This window comes from Gossypium arboreum, chromosome 1 (assembly GCF_025698485.1).
Source record: "Gossypium arboreum isolate Shixiya-1 chromosome 1, ASM2569848v2, whole genome shotgun sequence".
Lineage (NCBI taxonomy): Eukaryota > Viridiplantae > Streptophyta > Magnoliopsida > Malvales > Malvaceae > Gossypium > Gossypium arboreum.
The window spans coordinates 10749553-10760344 of record NC_069070.1 but is presented as its reverse complement, the minus strand read 5'-3'; the positions used below and the strand labels follow the sequence as shown (position 1 = coordinate 10760344).

General features: G+C 35.6%; 1 non-coding gene across 1 annotated transcript; it reads right to left on the bottom strand.

Moving 5' to 3' along the window:
- Positions 1–5461: 5461 nt before the first annotated feature.
- On the bottom strand, positions 5462–5568 carry LOC128281546 (small nucleolar RNA R71). The gene has a single exon (XR_008271774.1). It is a non-coding gene; the product is annotated as a small nucleolar RNA R71 (small nucleolar RNA).
- Positions 5569–10792: the final 5224 nt, after the last annotated feature.

Below are 10792 nucleotides of genomic sequence, written 5' to 3'. Positions count from 1 at the left end.
TATGGAGTCATAGGGTATGTTGATGTTGATTTTGCTGGAGACCTTGATAGAAGAAGATCTCTCACAGGTTACATCTTTACAATTGGAAGTTGTGCAATTAGTTGGAAAGCCACTTTGCAAACTACAGTCGCTTTGTCTACCACTGAAGTTGAGTACATAGCGATTACTGAGGCTTGTAAAGAAGCTATTTGGTTGAAGGGACTATTTAGTGAACTCAATGAAGACCTTCAAATCAGTACAGTATTTTGTGACAGTCAGAGTGCCATCTTCCTTATAAAAGATCAAATGTTTCATGAGAGAACAAAAACATTAATGTTCGGTATCATTTTGTTCGTGATATTATTGCTCGTAGTGATATTGTTGTGAGAAAAATTAGTACTCATGAAAATCCTGCAGATATGATGACTAAGTCACTTCCTATAACCAAGTTTGAGCATTGCTTAGACTTGGTTGGTGTTCATTGTTGAAGTTAAAACCTTAAGGGGTTTTATGGAAGAGGTGGAGAACTTGTTCATTGAAAGTTCATGATGAAGAACTTGTTCATTGAGAATTTGTGTCAAGGTGGAGATTGTTAGAATTAAGTGACCCGAATTCTTATTTAAATAAAATACGATGGAAAATAAAATAAAAGTAAAATCCATATAGAACTAGACTTCTTTTATTTTATTTTAGAATAAGGTTTTTTAAACCTTATTAAACTCCATCTATTTTATATCGATTAGGATAAGGTGTTTCAATCCTACTAGAATATGGCTTTACAGGCCTATAAATAAACATAGTCTATTCCTCTTATATTGATTCAAATTTTTTGACATAGTGAATTTTCTTCTCCTCTGCCCGTGGTTTTTTCCCAAAAGGGTTTCCACGTAAAATTTGTGTGTTCTTTATTTTATTTTATTTTTCACAGGAGTAAATAAATATGTCATCTGTCCTTCAAAGTACATGGTATTTCAAGATTTTTCTTCTTCTTTAGCCTTTTACTTTTTCAATTTTTCTTCTATAAATTATGCATATTCAGATTATAATATTGTGCACTATGATTTGCTTTTCTAATGTAGATATAATTTGACATAATTTGCTTTTTATACAACATTGAATGTTTGATTTAAGATTTTATTCAAACATGTGACTTGTAAAAGGATTACTATGATATAATTCATTTTAATTTAAAGGGTACTTTAATAATATAATCATTTAAAGTACAATTTAAATTTAATTTGAGATAAAAATTAAACAATGCTAGCTCACTCGACTATCTCAAAAAAGATTTGAGCTTGATTCTTGTACTAACTTCAGGCTCGAGTATTATTATAGTTTGTCTTTGAGTTCAAATTGAGACTTTGAGAACTATTTAAGTCTAGTAGTAGCTCTTTTACCAAAGACCATAATTATTTCATTATTTTATGTATACATATATTATAGTTCACTTTTCATATAATCTTTTTACAAATAAATCTCATGTTTGTATTATCATCTAATATGCTAACATTTTATCTTTGATTTAATAAAAGTTTTCTTTGATTGAGCCAATAATAATAACTCATCATGCAAATTGCTTTAAGATATTGTTTTATGAAACCAAAAGATATCAAGATGTTGAAATTTTTGGTTGAAATCTTTAGGTTTATAAGTTTAGTTTAATTGAATTATAAATTTATATGTTGAATACTTTTAATTAGTTAATTTAATTTGATTCACTGTGTTTCCACTCATATTTTGCTTATTGTTAGATTACATTTACTATCATTTCCTTACAAAACTTAACAACTTTGTAGAGCAATCTAAGTAATCAACGTTATAGGTAGTTAGATATAATCCATTAAATAGTATACATACATAATCTAGAAATATAAAGCAAAAGCAACAAAGCTCACAAAGCCAATGTTATAGTAGCAACAAAATAAACATATAATTGATTAATACATCATTAATATTATTACAAATGATAAAAACTTGAAAGATAATCATATTCTGGCATGTGTAAGCATTCCCAATGACCGACAAAGTTGCAATCATGCCCATTTAAGGGTTAGATCATGGCAGAGCTTTTCACACTTCTTACATATGGGGTAACAATCAATCTTTTGGAAAAAAGTGAGAGGACGTGGATGATCCAAATATTTGTATTTACTACCCAGCTTGATAAATGGATATGTTCCAAGAACACATTTGGGATGCATTGCATTGTCGCAAACTTCGCAATGATAAAATCAGATCTTCAGATCTCTTTCTTTCTCGCATATGTAACACTAATGGTGGAGTTGATAGTCATCGCTATCTCCATAAACGAGATTCAAAGGATGTTCATCACAATTATGCCGAGCAATTTTTGGCAATGTAATACACCCTGAATTCAAAACAAAGTCACAATCATTGCATATGTAGGAACGTTTTCAGTCTCTACGTCTACCACAAGCATTAAAATTGCTCACATTTTTCGCATCATAGAGGAGATAAAGTGGTTCCTTCGTTTGATATAAAATTGTGAAGTGTTGGTGCACATCGAAGGCAAACATCAAAGCCGTGATGGATACCTTCTTCTTTATAGGAGAAAAAAATAAGAATCTTTCTTGCATATTCTTACATTATATGGTAAATTACGTGGTGAAAGGGTATTCGATAATCTTTCTTGCATAATACAAAAACTTTGTAGTAGAATCTAAGTAGTCAACTTTGCATGTAGCTAATTATAATCCATTAATAGTATACATATATAATGTAGAAAGATAAATCAAAAGAATAGAAAGCCAATGCTAAGGCAACAAACAAAATAAACATATAATTGATTAACACATCATTAATATTACTTTAAATAATGATAACTCAAAAGATAATCATATTTAGACACACTTAAGCATTCCTAATGGCCGATAAAGTTGCAACCATCCTCCATACACTCAAGGGTTAAATCTTGGTAGGGTTCTCCATAGTTCCAACATATGGGGCAGTAGTCAATCTTTGGACGAAAGTGAGAGGATGTGGATGGTCATTGTATATGTATTTATGCATGCGTAAACAATCCCAATGACTAACAAAGTTGCAAATGATGAAGAGTGCACCTATTAATTAATAGTATAGTTACGGTCAACAAAAATACTGTTCCCACGAAGACTAAAAGTACTAGTGTTAGAAATTGTATGACTCAAATTCTTGTTAAAAATAAAATACAAGTGGCAAGATAGGGGGATCTACGAGGGCGAAGGTTGTAGCCCATCGTAGATCCCCAATACACAAAATACTAGACTAGGGTCGCAACCGGGGATGAAAGGCCCCCGCGGTACGGAAAAAGGCTGTATAAGTGGAATCCGTTTAGAAGTTTACTTTCTCTATTTGATATTTGATTAGAATAAGGCATTTTAACCTTACTACATTACTTTTATTAGATTTTGACTAGAATAAAGTTTTAAACCGATAAATAGACGTAATCTCTCTCCTTTTGTATTATTTGAATTTAACATAGTAAATTTTCTTTTCCTTTGCCCATAGTTTTTTCTCGAAAAGGTTTTCATGTAAAATTCTGTGTGTTCTTTTCTTCTCTTTCTTTGCGATTCATTTTCATTATCGACGTTTAATTTTCACAACTAGTAATTATCGTCTTTCTATTATTTAACTGACAAATTGATAAGCCATAAAAGTAACATATTTTAACCCTATTTTTTATGTGTTTTTTGGATGATTTATTATTTAATTTAGTGAATTTGATGCTCCTAATCCTTTAATTTCATATTTCTATACTTAGAGAGCATAGGGGAGCAAAAGGAGGGAAAACGGGCCAAAATTGAATAAAACAAGCTATTTTCAGAACCACACGGGTTGAACACACATCCGTGTGAGCCACACGGGCTGGCCACACACCCATGTGCCAGCCCATGTCCATATGGCTCCTTGTTTCCCAAACATACAAAAAAGCTAATTTTTAGGGTTTCTGAGCATTCTAAAGTCTATAAATACACACTAGAAGAGGATCTAAGGGAGCATGCAGAGAAAAACAAAGAAATTACTCAAAGAACACTGTCGAAATCAACTCAGAAGTAGGATCTCCTTCAAGATTGAAGATCTCCAGTTAACTTCTTTAGAAGTTTTTGGGTTTCTTTATGTTTTGTTGTTTTCCTACCAAAGTATGAACTAAATTCCCTAGATACTTAGGGAAGATGAAACATATGATGGATCTTGTTATTTAATTTTCTGAATTACATGATAAATACTTGATTTCTTGATCTCAATTATGTGTACTTATTCCATGTTTTAATGTTTTCAGGATATTAATTCATGATTGATGTGCTTAATTTAGTGGAGCAAAAGTATCTGTTTAAAAGTAGATTTGGCATAATTGAGTGGAGTTGCATACAATCCTAGAAATAGGACAACATAAATCTATCAGACTAGGGGAATTCATAGATCGAGTTAATGTGACAATAGGGGTTTTAATTAGAAAGAGATTTCAATTAATCAACTTAGAGTCAGTTATTTTTACTCTCGAAAGAGATATTAATATAATTTAGGGATTTCTACAGATCAAGGCAAGTGAATAAATCATTTAATTTAGATTAAGAATAATAAGTGAAGTCTAGTTGGATTCTTTCTTGAGTATTGTCTCTCTCATTGGTTTATTCGATTATTTTCTTACTTTGTTCTCTATCGAGTTCTTAATAATTAGTTTAGATTATTTTAGATTTCAAAACTAACTTTTTTAATTTACCGGCTAGATAATAGAAAGATTGAAAATACTAGTACTTTTAGTCCTTGTGGATATGATATTCTCGACTCACCATAGCTGTACTATTATTCGATAGGCGCGCTTGCATTTGTCGTGATTTTAGATAGTTAAGTGAATTATCATCAAGTTTTTGGTGCTGTTGCTAGTGAACTAAAATATTAGGAACACTAATTTTTTATTAATTTAGCCATTTTTCCTTTTATTGCATTTTATTTTTATTTTTAGTTTAATTTTGTTTTCTAATTTTTCTTTTGTTTGCTTCTGATAGGTTCCTTTAGTATATAACTAGAAGAAACCTGTTAGGACCTCTCCTATTTGACAGTGAGATCGAAAGTACAACTCGCAGAAACTGTAGACAAGTGAGACAGAGTCGACAATGTACAGTGAAAGAGCAAGAGGAAATCATTAATATTTCTGAGGAGATGGTTGGAAATCAGAATAATGAGCTACCTCCTGTGGTTGCTGCAAATCCTGCTCCTCGTACTATGTACTATTATGCCAAATCATTAATATTCAGAGGATCCAAATATTCATTTGGCCAGCTTTTTGGAATTTTACGACACGTTTAAGATAAATGACATTTCTGATGATGCCATTCTGTTACGATTGTTTCCCTTTTCATTGAGGAATAAGGCTAAACAGTGGTTGAACTCCCTACTACGAGGTTCTATCACTACATGGAAGCAAATGACCAAAAAGTTCTTATTAAAATATTTCTCACCGGCTAAGACAACCAAGCTGAGGAATGATAGGAATGATATCTCTTCCTTCGTGCAAATTGATTTAGAGCCTTTACATGATGCATAGGAGAGGTAAAAGCATCTATTGAGAATGTGCCCTCACCATGGGTTACCTTTATGGCTACAGGTTTAAACTTTCTACAACCGCTTGAACCCCTCAACTAAGCAATTGATCAATGCAGCCATGATGGTAATTTGAATAGTAAAACACTTGAAGAGGCTTATGAGTTTATAGAGGAGATGTCACTGAATAATTAATAGTGGCAAGTCATGAGGACAAAGCCAATTAAAGCAGCTAGTGTTTTTAACATTTATGCGGTCACCATGTTATCGAATCAGGTAGAACTTTTGAGTAAAAAGATTGATTGTTTATATGGTTCTACATAGGTACATCGAGTGATGCAGTGTGATACAAATGGAGGAGGGATAAGCAATCCAAAATGTCTATCCTACAACCCTAGCACATAGAACAAACAAGTCAACTATATGAGTAATAATTCTAAACCTCAGAATAATCCCTATAATAACACCTATAATGCAAATTGGAGAAACCATCCCAATTTCTCTTGGGGTGGTTAAGGAAATTAGAGACCACAACCCCCTTCAGGCTTTCAACAACAACCATACCAGCAAGAGAAAAAGCTAAACCTTGAGGAGATGCTGACGAAATTCATTTCGGTGTCAGAAACTCGTTTTCAAAACACTGAAACAACACTCAAAAATCAACAAGTGTTGATTCAAGGGCTCGAGAATCAGACAGGACAGCTTGCTAAGATGAATTCAAAAAGACCACAAGGTAGCTTGCCTAGCAACACTAAAACTAACCCAAGAGAGCAATTTCATGTAATTACGGTTCGAGATATAGAAGGGTTAGTTGAACCGGAATTAGAACTAAGGCAAGAAAGCGTGGTAAGTCAATGTAAGGTTGAGGTAAGTCAAGATAAGAAAAAACTGGTCTGTAAAGATTATACACCTCGTGTGCTATATCCCAACACGACAAGGAAAGACCACACAAACGAACAATTCGGTAAATTCCTTAAACTTTTGAACAAGTTACATATTAACTTACCGTTTATTGAAGCTCTTTCGCAGATGCCAAGTTTAATAAAATTTTTAAAGGAGCTTTTAGCAAACAAGCCGAAGTTAAATGATTCGTCTCACGTGGAGTTAAATGCAGTGTGCTCAATTCTCTTATAGAATAAACTACCCAATAAGTTGAAAGATCCAGGCAGTTTTACTATTTATTGTTTAATTGGTAATTTAAGTGTTAATAATACTTTAGCTTATTTAGGGGCGAGTATTAATTTCATGTTCTACAGAATGTTTAAACAACTAGGTCTTGGGAAACTCAAAAAAACTAGGATGACCATTCAATTGGCAATAGAACCATTAGATTTCCTAGGGGTATTGTTGAAGCCGTACTTGTGAAAATTGATATATTTATATTCCCAGTTGATTTTGTTGTTTTAGACATGGATGAGGATAATGACATACCTTTAATTTTAGGACGACCCTTTTTAGAAACTGTCAGAACTATTATTGATGTTGGTACAGGTGAACTAATACTTCATATAGGTGATCACACAATTAAACTCCAAGCTCGTGATTCTGCTAAGATATCTAGTGATCGAGTTGATTATCCGAATTCTGTTAATACAAGTAACATTGTGGCTTAACATTCTTTGCAGGAGACTCCGCGAAAAAGTGAGATAGAGCCACGGTCTAGCTTATATGACAAAATCAGAACAACTCATGACGAATGGAGGCTACAAATCGATGAACTAGACAAATGGCGGTCACATGTCAAGGAGAAACTGAGAATACACAATGCCAAACCAAAGCGACTCCATGACGAACTTAAGGATGGAACGAACCACTTCAAGTTGGGGACCAGGTACTGATAGATACAACTGGCCCTCGAATCACCACTTCAGAGCTTAACGCAAACGGAACGACTCCTTTTACGGTACTCAATATCTTTCCATACGGTACAGTCAAGGTAACTTATTCTCATTTCGACACTTTTAATATAAATACCACTCGATTTAAACCTTATTGAATAAAAGAATTGACAGCGAGAAAGAGGAGTTTCGAATTCGTGAACCATCATGACCGTGCGAATATGAGGTAAGTCGAGCTTAGACTTTAAATAAGCGCTTCTCGGGAGGTAACCCGAGCGTTAACATTCCTAATTTACTAATTTTATCTCATGATATTTTTTAAAATTAATTAATTTTAAAAAAAAATTAACACCCACACGGCCTGGACACATAGGCGTGTCTTAGGCCATATGGATCTTTTGACTTAGTTTTAAATTTTGAAAAAGATCGATAGTGAGTTACACGGCAGGGCGACACGACCGTGTGACCCACACGACTCAGAAACACGGGCGTGTCATTGACCGTATAGAGCCAAAGATTTAATTTTTCCAAAAATCGACAGAGACACGGCCTAAAATAGTCCACACCGGCATGCTGGGAACACGGGCGTGTCCTAGGCCTGTGAAACTTGGAGCTTAATTTTTTTTAAATTTAAAACAAGTCAGAGAGTTACACGAGCAAGGCACACGGCCATATGCGAGATACGGCCGAGCCACACGGGTGTGTGGTAGGTCATATGGGGGTAGGAAAAGCGAAGTGTGTTACACACAGCCGTGTGATGCGGCCATGTGAACCACACGGCCTAGACACACGTGCATATCCAAAGCCGTGTGAAGATAGGGCAAGGATCTTTAAAGCACACGGGCTAAACAGAAGCCACACGGGCGTGTGACATGGTCGTGTGGCCCAAGACGGGGATCACACAACCGTGTCCCCTATTTAACCCTAACCTTAATTATTTTTTTTACTTTTATCTTCTTCATTTCCTCTCCAACCCTAGTCGCCGCAACTCCTTCCCCCTTTCCCACCGTCCGGCCACTAGACCCCTCCAACCATCATCCCACCAGCCTAACTCTTCTCTCTTTTCTTCTTCTTTCTCCCAACTCTTCTTTTTAACCCCCATCGCTGCACCTTCTTTTCGCCATACCCCTTTCTTCCCTTACCTCTCCCTCACCCATTTCGACCAGTTCTAACTGAAACCCCTTCACCCCCTCCTTTATCGGCCTTTCCACCACCTCTTCACGCCCAAACAACCTTCACTCGAACAACCACCAGCCCCAATTCCATTGTCCCTTGCGCGCACATTCCCCTAAGCCCGCACCAATCCCAACTAGCCACCTCAACACACCTCCACCCCCCACAACTTGTCTCACCACAAGTCCATCGCCTCTTACACGGGCAACCACTTCCACCACCGTCTGTCATTCTTTTTTCTCTTTTTCCCATTACCCTAATTTTTATTATTTCTTTATTTTTTGTTATTATTATTAGTTATTTTATTTTATTTTATTTATTGTTTATTATCGATTATTCTCTATTTTCAGTTCCATTTATTTTCTTTTTCCAGTCATAGTTGTTCACTGCCATTATTATTATTTATCATTCATGTTTTGACTTATTTAATCATTATTCCTATTCCTATTGTTCTCTGATTTAGTATTAGACTTGTTTATTAGTTAGTTTACTTTCTGAATGTCATGATCTGTCTTTTAGCTATGAATTTGTTATTTGATTTATTATTCCTTAATATTTTCACCACTTTGATTCATGATATTTTCACTTTCACTTTCTTTTTCTTTTTTCTTTTTTGCATGCCTTGGGTAGCATACATTTTGGACTACTTAGATTTTACATTATTGGCCTTTGGTGATGCTTGATCTATGGATTGATGAATTCTCTAATTTTTACATGTACATTATGATAAACACACGCGGTAGGACTAAAAGCTCCGTCTCCATTTTGAAAAAGCAGAAGGGCCCCGAAGCGACCTTCTCCTCGAACGCATTTGCCGAGGCCCGCCACCCCTACCTCTGATTCTCAGTAGGCCCCTAGAAGGATTTATATCAGCTTCTTCGAGTACGTCCACTCGGCCTAGGCCACTGCATTGATTGGGCCGTATTGGAACAGGTCTGACACGCTGATAACGTACGCGCCATTATCGCCACAACTCCATGGGATAGATTCTTTACCATCATCGAGCCCAACTACACAAAGCTGACATTGGAGTTTTGCTCGACGTTTCTAGTACAGCAGGTTATGACATGACGTGCCCAACACCATGACTTTTTGACTTGGTGGTTTGGTGTGCTACATAAGCATTCCTGAGTTCGGTGCTACCATGGAACTTTACATAGATGACTTTATGAGTGTCGAGGACTTTCTTCGACTTCATCGACATATCTATCATTCGCCATCACGTTGCTATATCGATCTTACAGCTAGTCAGATGCTTTATGACGTGAGTCGCTCGAAGGTGACTTCTTTCTCTCCGGCCTTACGATACATTCATGCCCTTTTAGCTCACACTTTGATAGGTCGGAGGGAGAGCACTAGATTCGTTAGCACTCACGACGCTTACTTTTTATGGAGTATGGCACAAGAGCATATATTTGATTTGGCATATTTCATCGCTTTAGCTTTTCACCATTAGACTGACCGCCACAAGAAAGGTCCTATCTGCCTAGGCCTTTACGTAACTTGCCTTGCTCGACATTTCGGTCTCCTAGACATACCGGAGCAGTCCTCTACACTCACACTTGTCGGCTAGATGTCCCCATAAGGTATCTTGAGCATGATACACATGAGGATGATCGAGCGGCATTGTGGGGTAGACCCTCCTCAGTACCGATTGTTTCATTCTGACTTTCAAACTGAACCCGAGGACTTTACTGATGATGTCCCTCCTTATTACGAGGACACACCAAAGCCTCCACCTTCGAGTCACCGACCTATTCCTTTCACTGCTAGCTTACAAGGAGTATCCACCGAGGAGTTCACTGGTTTTCGTCAGTATAGTGTTCAGCGGTTCGACAGTATTGATGTGACATTGCAGCAAATTTGTCAGCATTTCCATATTGCTCCTCCTGCGCCGACGACTCATGATGCTGATGCGTTTAATGATGAGGACCATTGAGTCTATTTATTATTTATTTTTATTTTTTTAGTTTTATTTCTATTTTTATGTTTATTGTTATGTTTTTAAACTTTTTTTGTTTTATATTTTGAACTATATATATTTTTTAATTATTATGGTTGTTTCTAATCGAGTAACCCTTTAATATTCTTTAGCAATGTGTTTATTTTCTTATCAGTTGCTCAGAATCATGCACTACATCTATATTTTTTTACAATTCCGGTTTTCACTATTCTGAGAATTTCATCCAATATTCAGGGCAGTTTCAATTTTCTCCTTTTCTTATGATATTTTTGTTTCTACTATGATTATCTATTTTTGT